Source organism: Hordeum vulgare, chromosome 4H (genome assembly GCF_904849725.1).
Source record: "Hordeum vulgare subsp. vulgare chromosome 4H, MorexV3_pseudomolecules_assembly, whole genome shotgun sequence".
NCBI classification, from domain to species: domain Eukaryota; kingdom Viridiplantae; phylum Streptophyta; class Magnoliopsida; order Poales; family Poaceae; genus Hordeum; species Hordeum vulgare.
Window position 1 is genome coordinate 373,076,829 of NC_058521.1, and position 11,032 is coordinate 373,087,860.

Genomic DNA, 11,032 nt, shown 5'->3' on the forward strand with positions numbered 1-11,032 from the left:
TAGCATATGAAGCTTCAAGTTGAGCATGAGACTCGGTGAGTTCGATGAGCGAACTCTTAATAGCCCTTGAGCCATTTTCGAGGTGCTCATAGTCCTCATGGAGTTTAGCATGTGCAACTTCAAGCTTATCATTTTTAGTTCTAAAATCATTAGCCACCTCGAGAGCTCTATCATGAGATTTCCTTAATCTAGATAATTCGAGAGCAAAGGTCTCCTCAAGAGATTCCTTGGTGGTTTGTTCATTTTCAAGAGCTTGAGATAGCTCCGCGATCTCATTAGCGTAATCACGCTCATGACCTTCCATTCTCTCAATGGTGGCCTCATGCAAATCAAGATGAGCTTCCAACTCCTCAATATATTTCTTGCCCTCAGTGGCAATAGACATGATATCCATGAAGTTGGAACAAGCAAGTTTATTCTTATAAAGAGATTTAAAAATCATTTCACCCTTAATTTTAAGGATGCAATATCATCACTCTCTTCATTTTTATCCTCATCCTCACTATCATCAACATCATCATCATGAGATTTATTGGGATTCAAAGTAGGAGATACCTTTGAAGCCTTATGTTGGTTAACGTAGCATAAATTCAAAATTTTCCTACGCTTATTCAGATCTTTCTATGGAGAGACCAGCAACGAGAGAGGGGTAAGAGCATCTTCGTACCTTTGAAGATCGCTAAGCGGAAGCGTTGCTAGAACGCGGTTGATGGAGTCGTACTCGCAGCGATTCCGATCTAGTGCCGAACAACGGCACCTCCGCGTTCAACACACGTGCAGCCCAGTGACGTCTCCCGCACCTTGATCCAGCAAGGAGGAGGGAGAGGTTGGGGAAGAAGTCCAGCAACACGACGGCGTGGTGTCGGTGGAGAGACGAGGTCTCCCGGCAGGGCTTCGCCAAGCGCCGGCAGAGAGGAGGAAGAAGAAGTGCAGGGCTGCGCCGAGGGAGAGGGAAAACCGTGTCCTCCAAAGGCCAAAAGTGCCCACTATATATAGGGGAAGGGGAGAGGGGGTGCCAGCCCTAGGGTTCCCACCCTAGGGGGTGCGGCAGCCCTCCCAGATGGGGAAAGTGGCGGCCAGGGCAAGGAGGAGGGGTGGCGCACCCCTCTGGTGGGCCTAAGGCCCACCTTAGTTAGGGTTCCCCCCTTCCCCCTTTCTTCTGGTGCACATGGGCTGGGTGGGGGCGCACCAGCCCACTTAGGGGCTGGCTCCCTTCCCCACTTAGCCCATCTAGCCTCCCGGGGTCGTCACCCCCCTTCGGTGGTCCCCCGGGACCACCTCCGGTGGTCCCGGTGGTCCCGGTACGTTACCGGTGATGCCCGAAACACTTCCGGTGTCCGAAACCATCCGCCCTATATATCAATCTTTACCTCCGGACCATTCCGGAGCTCCTCGTGACGTCCGGGATCTCATCCGGGACTCCGAACAACTTTCGGTAATCTCGTATAACAATTCCCTATAACCCTAGCGTCATCGAACCTTAAGTGTGTAGACCCTACGGGTTCGGGAGACATGCACACATGACCGAGACACCTCTCTGGCCAATAACCATCAGCGGGGTCTGGATACCCATGGTGGCTCCCACTAGCTCCACGATGATCTCATCGGATGAACCACGATGTCAAGGATTCAATCAATCCCGTATACGATTCCCTTTGTCTGTCGGTATAGAACTTGCCCGAGATTCGATCGTCGGTATACCTATACCTTGTTCAATCTCGTTACTGGTAAGTCTCTTTACTCGTTCCGTAGCACGTCATCCTGTGACTAACTCCTTAGTCACATTGAGCTCATGATGATGTTCTACCGAGTGGGCCCAGAGATACCTCTCCGTCACACGGAGTGACAAATCCCGATCTCGATTCGTGCCAACCCAACAGACACTTTCGGAGGTACCCGTAGTGCACCTTTATAGTCACCCAGTTACGTTGTGACGTTTGATACACCCAAAGCACTCCTACGGTATCCGGGAGTTGCACAATCTCACGGTCGAAGGAAAAGATACTTGACATTAGAAAAGCATTAGCATACGAACAATACGATCTAGTGCTAGGCTTAGGATTGGGTCTTGTCCACCACATCATTCTCCCAATGATGTGATCCCGTTATCAATGACATTCAATGTCCATGATCAGGAAACCATGATCATCTATTGACTAACGAGCTAGCCAACTAGAGGCTTGCTAGGGACACATTGTGATCTATTCATTCACACATGTATTACTGTTTCCTGTTAATACAATTATAGCATGAACGATAGACGATTATCATGAACAAGGAAATATGATAATAACCATTTTATTATTGCCTCTAGGGCATATTTCCAACAGTCTCCCACTTGCACTTGAGTCAATAATCTAGTTACATTGTGATGTATCGAACGCCCATAGCATTATGGTGCTGATCATGTTTTGCTCGTGGAAGAGGTTTAGTCAACGGGTCTGCAATATTCAGATCCGTGTGTACTTTACAAATATCTATCACTCCACTCTGGACATGGTCCTGGATGGAGTTGTTGCGGCGCTTGATGTGCTTCGTCTTCCGGTGAAACCTGGGCTCCTTGGCTATGGCAATGGCTCCAGTGTTATCACAGAAGAGTGTCATAGGACCCGACGCGCTTGGAACCACTCCAAGGTCAGTGATGAGCTCCTTCATCCAAATTCCTTCATGAGCCGCTTCTGAAGCAGCTATGTACTCCGCTTCACATGTAGATGCTGCCACGACTTCTTGCTTGCTGCTGCACCAGCTCACTGCCCCACCATTCAACACATATACGTATCCGGTTTGTGACTTAGAGTCATCCGGATCTGTGTCGAAGCTAGCATCGACGTAACCCTTTACGACGAGCTCTTCGTCACCTCCATAAACGAGAAACATTTCCTTAGTCCTTTTCAGGTACTTAAGGATATTCTTGACCGCTGTCCAGTGTTCCGCACCGGGATTACTTTGGTACCTCCCTACCAAGCTTATCGCAAGGTTTATATCAGGTTTGGTACACAGCATGGCATACATTAGAGAGCCCACGGCTGAAGCGTAGGGGACAGAACCCATCTTCTCTCTATCTGCTGCCGTGGTCGGCGACTGAGTCTTACTCAATCTCATACCTTGCAAAACTGGCAAGAACCCTTTCTTTGAGTTTTCCATATTGAACTTCTTCAATATCTTGTCAAGGTATGTACTTTGCGAAAGACCTATGAGGCGTCTCGATCTATCTCTATAGATCTTGATGCCTAATATGTATGCAGCTTCTCCAAGGTCCTTCATTGAAAAACTCTTGTTCAAATAGGCCTTTATGCTCTCCAACATCTCTATATAATTCCCCATCAATAATATGTCATCCACATAGAGTACGAGGAAAGCTACAGAGCTCCCACTCACTTTCTTGTACAGACAGGCTTCTCCGTAAACCTGTATGAACCCAAACGCTTTAATCACTTCATTAAAGTGAATGTTCCAACTCCGAGATGCTTGCACCAGCCCATAGATGGAGCGCTGGAGCTTGCATATTTTGTTAGCACCCTTAGGGTCGACAAAACCTTCTGGTTGCATCATATACAACTCTTCCTTAAGGTTCCCGTTAAGGAACGCCGTTTTGACGTCCATTTGCCAAATTTCATAATCATAAAAGGCGGCAATTGCTAACATGATTCGGACTGATTTCAGCTTCGTACGGGAGAGAAAGTCTCTTCGTAGTCAACTCCTTGAATCTGTCGAAAACCCTTTGCGACAAGTCGAGCTTTGTAAACGGTTACATTACCGTTTGCATCAGTCTTCTTCTTGAAGATCCATTTATTTTCTATGGCTCGCCGGTCATCGGGCAAGTCCACCAAAGTCCATACTTTGTTCTCATACATGGATCCTATCTCGGATTTCATGGCCTCAAGCCATTTGTTGGAATCCGGGCCCGCCATCGCTTCTTCATAGTTCGAAGGTTCACCGTTGTCTAACAACATGATTTCCATCACAGGGTTGCCGTACCACTCTGGTGCGGAGCGTACTCTTGTGGACCTTCGCGGTTCAGTAGTAACTTGATCCGAAGCTTCATGATCATCATCATTAACTTCCTCTTCAGTCGGTGTAGGCACCACAAGAACAACTTCTTGCGCTGCGCTACTTTCCTGTTCGAGAGGGGGTGTGATTACCTCATCAAGTTCTACCTTCCTCCCACTTACTTCTTTCGAGAGAAACTCTTTCTCTAGAAAGGATCCGTTCTTGGCAACAAAGGTTTTACCTTCGGATCTAAGATAGAAGGTATACCCAATTGTTTCCTTAGGGTATCCTATGAATACGCATTTTTCCGCTTTGGGTTCGAGCTTTTCTGGTTGAAGTTTCTTCACATAAGCATCGCAGACCCAAACTTTAAGAAACGACAACTTAGGTTTCTTGCCAAACCATAGTTCATACGGTGTCGTCTCAACGGATTTAGACGGTGCCCTATTTAAAGTGAATGCTGCAGTTTCTAATGCGTATCCCCAAAATGATAGCGGTAAGTCGGTGAGAGACATCATAGATCGTACCATATCTAATAAAGTGCGATTACGACGTTCAGACACTCCGTTGCGCTGCGGTGTGCCAGGCGGCGTCAGTTGTGAAACGATTCCACACTTCCTTAGGTGTGTGCCAAACTCGTGACTCAAATATTCTCCTCCACGATCGGATCGTAGACATTTAATTTTTCTGTCACGTTGATTCTCAACCTCACTCTGAAATTCCTTGAACTTTTCAAACGTCTCAGATTTGTGCTTCATCAAGTAGATATACCCATACCTACTCAAATCATCGGTGAGAGTGAGAACATAACGATAACCACCGCGAGCTTCAACGTTCATTGGACCACACACATCAGTATGTATTATTTCCAATAAGTCGGTTGCTCTCTCCATTATTCCTGAGAATGGAGTCTTAGTCATCTTGTCCATGAGGCACGGTTCGCATGTGTCAAATGATTCAAAGTCAAGAGACTCTAATAGACCATCAGTATGGAGCTTCTTCATGCGTTTAACGCCGATATGACCAAGGCGGCAGTGCCACAAGTACGTGGGACTATCATTATCAACTTTGCATCTTTTGGTACTCATGCTATGAATATGTGTAACATCACGATCGAGATTCATCAAGAATAAACCATTCACCAGCGGAGCATGACCATAAAACATATCACTCATATAAATAGAACAACCATTATTCTCTGACTTAAATGAGTAGCCGTCTCGCATTAAGCAAGACCCTGATACAATGTTCATGCTTAAAGCTGGTACTAAATAACAATTATTAAGGTTTAAAACTAATCCCGACGGTAGATGTAGAGGTAGCGTGCCGACGGCGATCACATCGACCTTTGAACCATTCCCGACGCGCATCGTCACCTCGTCCTTGGCCAGTCTCCGCTTATTCCGCAGTTCCTGCTTTGAGTTGCAAATGTGAGCAACAACACCGGTATCAAATACCCAGGAGCTACTACGAGCGCTGGTAAGGTACACATCAATAACATGTATATCACATATACCTTTAACGTTGCCGGCCTTCTTGTCCGCTAAGTATTTGGGGCAGTTCCGCTTCCAGTGACATTTTCCCTTGCAGTAGAAGCACTCAGTCTCAGGCTTGGGTCCGTTCTTTTTCTTCTTCCCGGCATCTGGCTTACCGGGCGCGGCAACAACTTTGCCGTCTTTCTTGAAGTTCTTCTTACCCCTGCCTTTCTTGAAACTAGTGGTCTTGTTGACCATCAACACTTGATGCTCCGTCTTGATTTCTACTTCTGCAGACTTGAGCATCGAGTACAACTCGGGAATGGTTTTCTCCATCCCTTGCATGTTGTAGTTAAGCACAAAGCCTTTGTAGCTTGGTGGGAGAGACTGGAGGATTCTGTCAATGATAGCATCATCCGGAAGTTCGACTCCAAGTGAAGTCAGACGACTGTGTAACCCAGACATTTTGAGTATGTGCTCACTGACAGAACTGTTCTCCTCCATCTTACAACTGAAGAACTTGTCAGAGACTTCATATCTCTCGACACGGGCATGAGCTTGAAAAACTAGCTTCAGCTCTTGGAACATCTCATATGCCCCGTGTTGCTCAAAACGTCTTTGGAGCCCCGTTTCTAAACTGTATAACATGCCACACCTGACCAGAGAGTAGTCATCACTCCGCGCTTGCCAGACGTTTAGAATGTCCTGGGCTGCTGCGGGAGCGGGAGGGTCACCTAGCGGCGCATTAAGGACATAAGCCTTTTTACTTGCTTCAAGGATGAGCTTCAGGTTGCGAACCCAGTCAGCATAGTTGCTACCATCATCTTTCAGCTTGTTTTTCTCTAGGAATGCGTTGAAGTTGAGGTTGACGTTGGACATCTACAATATTTATAAAGACAACTTTTAGACTAAGTTCATGACAATTAAGTTCATTTAATCAAATTAAGTATGAACTCCCACTTAAATCGACATCCCTCTAGTCATCTAAGTGATACATGATCCATGTTGACTAACCCGTGTCCGATCATCACGTGAGACGGACTAGTCACCATGGTGAGCAACTTCATGCTGATCGTATTCAATCATACGACTCATGTTCGACCTTTCGGTCTCTTGTATTCGAGGTCATGTCTGTACATGCTAAGCTCGTCGAGTCAACCTAGGTGTTTCGCGTGTGTAAATCTGGCTTACACCCGTTGTATGCGAACGTTAGAATCTATCACACCCGATCATCACGTGGTGCTTCGAGACAACGAACCTTCGCAACGGTGCACACTTAGGGGAATACGTTCTCGAAATTTTAAGAGGGATCATCTTATTATGCTACCGTCGTTTTAAGCAATAAGATGTAAAACATGATAAACATCACAATGCAATCATATAGTGACATGATATGGCCATTATCATCTTTGCTCTTTCGATCTCCATCTTCAGGCATCGCATGATCATCATTGTCACCGGCGTGACACCATGATCTCCATCATCATGATCTCCATCATCGTGTCTCCGTGAAGTCGTCACGCCAACTACTACTATCACTACTACTATGGCTAACCGTTAGGAATGAAGTAAAATAGTAAGCACATGGCGTTGCATCTCATACAATAAATTAAGACAACTCCTATGGCTCCTGCCGGTTGTCATACTCATCGACATGCAAGTCGTGAAACCTATTACAATAACATGATCATCTCATACATCATACATGCAACATCACAACTTTGGCCATATCACATCACATGTCAAACCCTGCAAAAACAAGTTAGACGTCCTCTAATTGTTGTTGCAAGTTTTACGTGGCTGATTTGGGTTTCTAGCAAGAACGCCTTCTTACCTACGTGACAGCCACAACGATGATATGCCAAAGCTATTTACCCTTCATAAGGACCCTTTTCATCAAATCCAATCTGACTAGAGTAGGAGAGACAAACACCCGCTAGCCACCTTTATGCACGATGTGCATGTTTGTCGGTGGAACCAGTCTCACGTAAGCGTACGTGTAAGGTCGGTCCGGGCCGCTTCATCCCACAATACCGCCGGAAAATAATAAGACTAGTAACGGCAAGCAAATTGACAAACCATCGCCCACAACTTTTGTGTTCTACTCGTGCATAGAATCTACGCATAGAAAACCTGGCTCTGATGCCACTGTTGGTTAACGTAGCATAAATTCAAAATTTTCCTACGCTTATTCAGATATTCCTATGGAGAGACCAACAACAAGAGAGGGGTAAGAGCATCTTCGTACCTTTGAAGATCGCTAAGCGGAAGCATTGCTAGAACGCGGTTGATGGAGTCGTACTCGCAGCGATTCCGATCTAGTGCCGAACAACGACACCTCCGCGTTCAACACACGTGCAGCCCGGTGATGTCTCCCGCACCTTGATCCAGCAAGGATGGAGAGGTTGGGGAAGAAGTCCAGCAACATGACGGCGTGGTGTCGGTGGAGAGACGAGGTCTCCCGACAGGGCTTCGCCAAGCGCCGGCAGAGAGGAGGAAGAAGAAGTGCAGGGCTGCGCCGAGGGAGAGGGAAAACCGTGTACTCCAAAGGCCAAAAGTGCCCACTATATATAGGGGAAGGGGAGAGGGGGTGCCAGCCCTAGGGTTCCCACCCTAGGGGGTGAGGCAGCCCTCCCAGATGGGGAAAGTGGCGGCCAGGGCAAGGAGGAGGGGTGGCGCACCCCTCTGGTGGGCCTAAGGCCCACCTTAGTTAGGGTTCCCCCCCTTCCCCCTTTTTTCTGGTGCACATGGGCTGGGTGGGGGGCGCACCAGCCCACTTAGGGGCTGGTTCCCTTCCCCACTTAGCCCATCTAGCCTCCCGGGGTCGTCACCCCCCTTCGGTGGTCCCCCGGGACCACCTCCGGTGGTCCCGGTGGTCCCGGTACGTTACCGGTGATGCCCGAAACACTTCCGGTGTCCGAAACCATCCGCCCTATATATCAATCTTTACCTCCGGACCATTCCGGAGCTCCTCGTGACGTCCGGGATCTCATCCGGGACTCCGAACAACTTTCGGTAATCTCGTATAACAATTCCCTATAACCCTAGCGTCATCGAACCTTAAGTGTGTAGACCCTACGGGTTCGGGAGACATGCACACATGACCGAGACACCTCTCTGGCCAATAACCATCAGCGGGGTCTGGATACCCATGGTGGCTCCCACTAGCTCCACGATGATCTCATCGGATGAACCACGATGTCAAGGATTCAATCAATCCCGTATACGATTCCCTTTGTCTGTCGGTATAGAACTTGCCCGAGATTCGATCGTCGGTATACCTATACCTTGTTCAATCTCGTTACTGGTAAGTCTCTTTACTCGTTCCGTAGCACGTCATCCTGTGACTAACTCCTTAGTCACATTGAGCTCATGATGATGTTCTACCGAGTGGGCCCAGAGATACCTCTCCGTCACACGGAGTGACAAATCCCGATCTCGATTCGTGCCAACCCAACAGACACTTTCGGAGGTACCCGTAGTGCACCTTTATAGTCACCCAGTTACGTTGTGACGTTTGATACACCCAAAGCACTCCTACGGTATCCGGGAGTTGCACAATCTCACGGTCGAAGGAAAAGATACTTGACATTAAAAAAGCATTAGCATACGAACAATACGATCTAGTGCTAGGCTTAGGATTGGGTCTTGTCCACCACATCATTCTCCCAATGATGTGATCCCGTTATCAATGACATCCAATGTCCATGATCAGGAAACCATGATCATCTATTGACTAACGAGCTAGCCAACTAGAGGCTTGCTAGGGACACATTGTGATCTATTCATTCACACATGTATTACTGTTTCCTGTTAATACAATTATAGCATGAACGATAGACGATTATCATGAACAAGGAAATATGATAATAACCATTTTATTATTGCCTCTAGGGCATATTTCCTAAACCCCTAGTCAACATCCTTACTCTCTAGGTGGTTAAACCTAATAAAGAGAGACCTAGGTCTGATACCAATTGAAAGGACGTGGATGTCGCCTAGAGGGGGGGGGAGAATATGCATTTTAAAATAATTACGGTTTAGGCTTGAATAAATCCGGAATAAAACTAATGGAAAATTTATCAAGCACAAAACCTAAAACAACTAGGCTGACCTATGTGCACCAACAACTTATGCTAAGCAAGATTACAACTAAGTGATAGCAAGATATATGACAAGAAACAATATGCCTATCACACAGTAAAATGCATATATAAAGGGTTCGGGTAAGAGATAACCGAGGCACTTGGAGACGACGATGTATCCCGAAGTTCACACCCTTACGGATGCTAATCTCCGTTGGAGCGGTGTGGAGGCACAATGCTATCCAAGATGCCACTAAGGCCACCGAAATATCCTCACGCCCTCGCACAATGCAAGATGCCGTGATTCCACTAAGGGACCCTTGAGGGCGGTCACTGAACCCGTACAAATGGAAACCCTTGGGGGCGGTCACCGGTACCCGTACAAATTGCTCTGGGCAATCTCCACAACCTAATTGGAGACCCCGACGCTTGCCTAGAGCTTTACACCACAATGATTGAGCTCCGAGACACCACCAAGCTTCTAGGACGCCAAAGCATCCATGAAGAACAATCTCTAGGGTACTAAGTACCAAAAGGTAATAAGCTTCTCAAACTTCACTTCCACGTATCACCGTGGATAACTCAAACCTATGCACCAAATGTAATGGCAAGAACACACGAAGTGGACAAGTCCCTCACACTCAAATACCACCACCACAACAAAAGCTATGGATAAATATGATAGGAAGAACAAGGAGCTCACAAAGAACTCCAAGATCAAGATCCAAGGGGTTCCCTTCACATAGAGGAGAAAGTGATTGGTGGAGATTTGGATCTAGATCATCTCTCTCTTTTCCCTCAAGAACTAGCAAGAATCATTGGAGGGATTGAGAGTTAGCAAGATCGAAGAAGGTCAATAATGGGGGAATAGCATGAGCTTAAGAGATAAGGTTCAATGGGGAAGAAGACCCCCTTTTATAGGTGGGGAAAAACCAACCGTTATGCTTCATAGCCCGCACAGAGCGGTACTACCGCTCATGGGAGCGGTACTACCGCTCGGTAGGTTCACCAGCCATGCTGAGGCAAAAAGGATGCGCAAATAAAGTCCGTCGTACCGGTACTACCGCTCGGTAGGTTCATCAGCCATGCTGAGGCAAAAATGATGCGCAAATAAAGTCCGACGGAGCGGTACTACCGCTCGGCACTAGAGGTACTACTGCTCGTCACAGAAACTGCCTTAACTTTCGCATACGGACTCCGAATTCAACAAAACCAAGTTTGGTGGAAAGCTTACGACATGGGCTAACACAATCTTGATAGAAATATCAATAAGAAGCAAGTGCAAAGGCCCATCATAAAATGGCGAGAACCCTTCCTCGAATAAGACCGGTAAAAACTCCCAACATTGAAAACATCATAGAAGATGCATATGGACTCCGTTTTCGATGAACTCGAGTTTTTCATGAAGATGACCATAAGCTCTAAAATCACAAAGAGAAACACGAAACAAGAACCAAGAAGTATGATGCAAGGATGTAAATG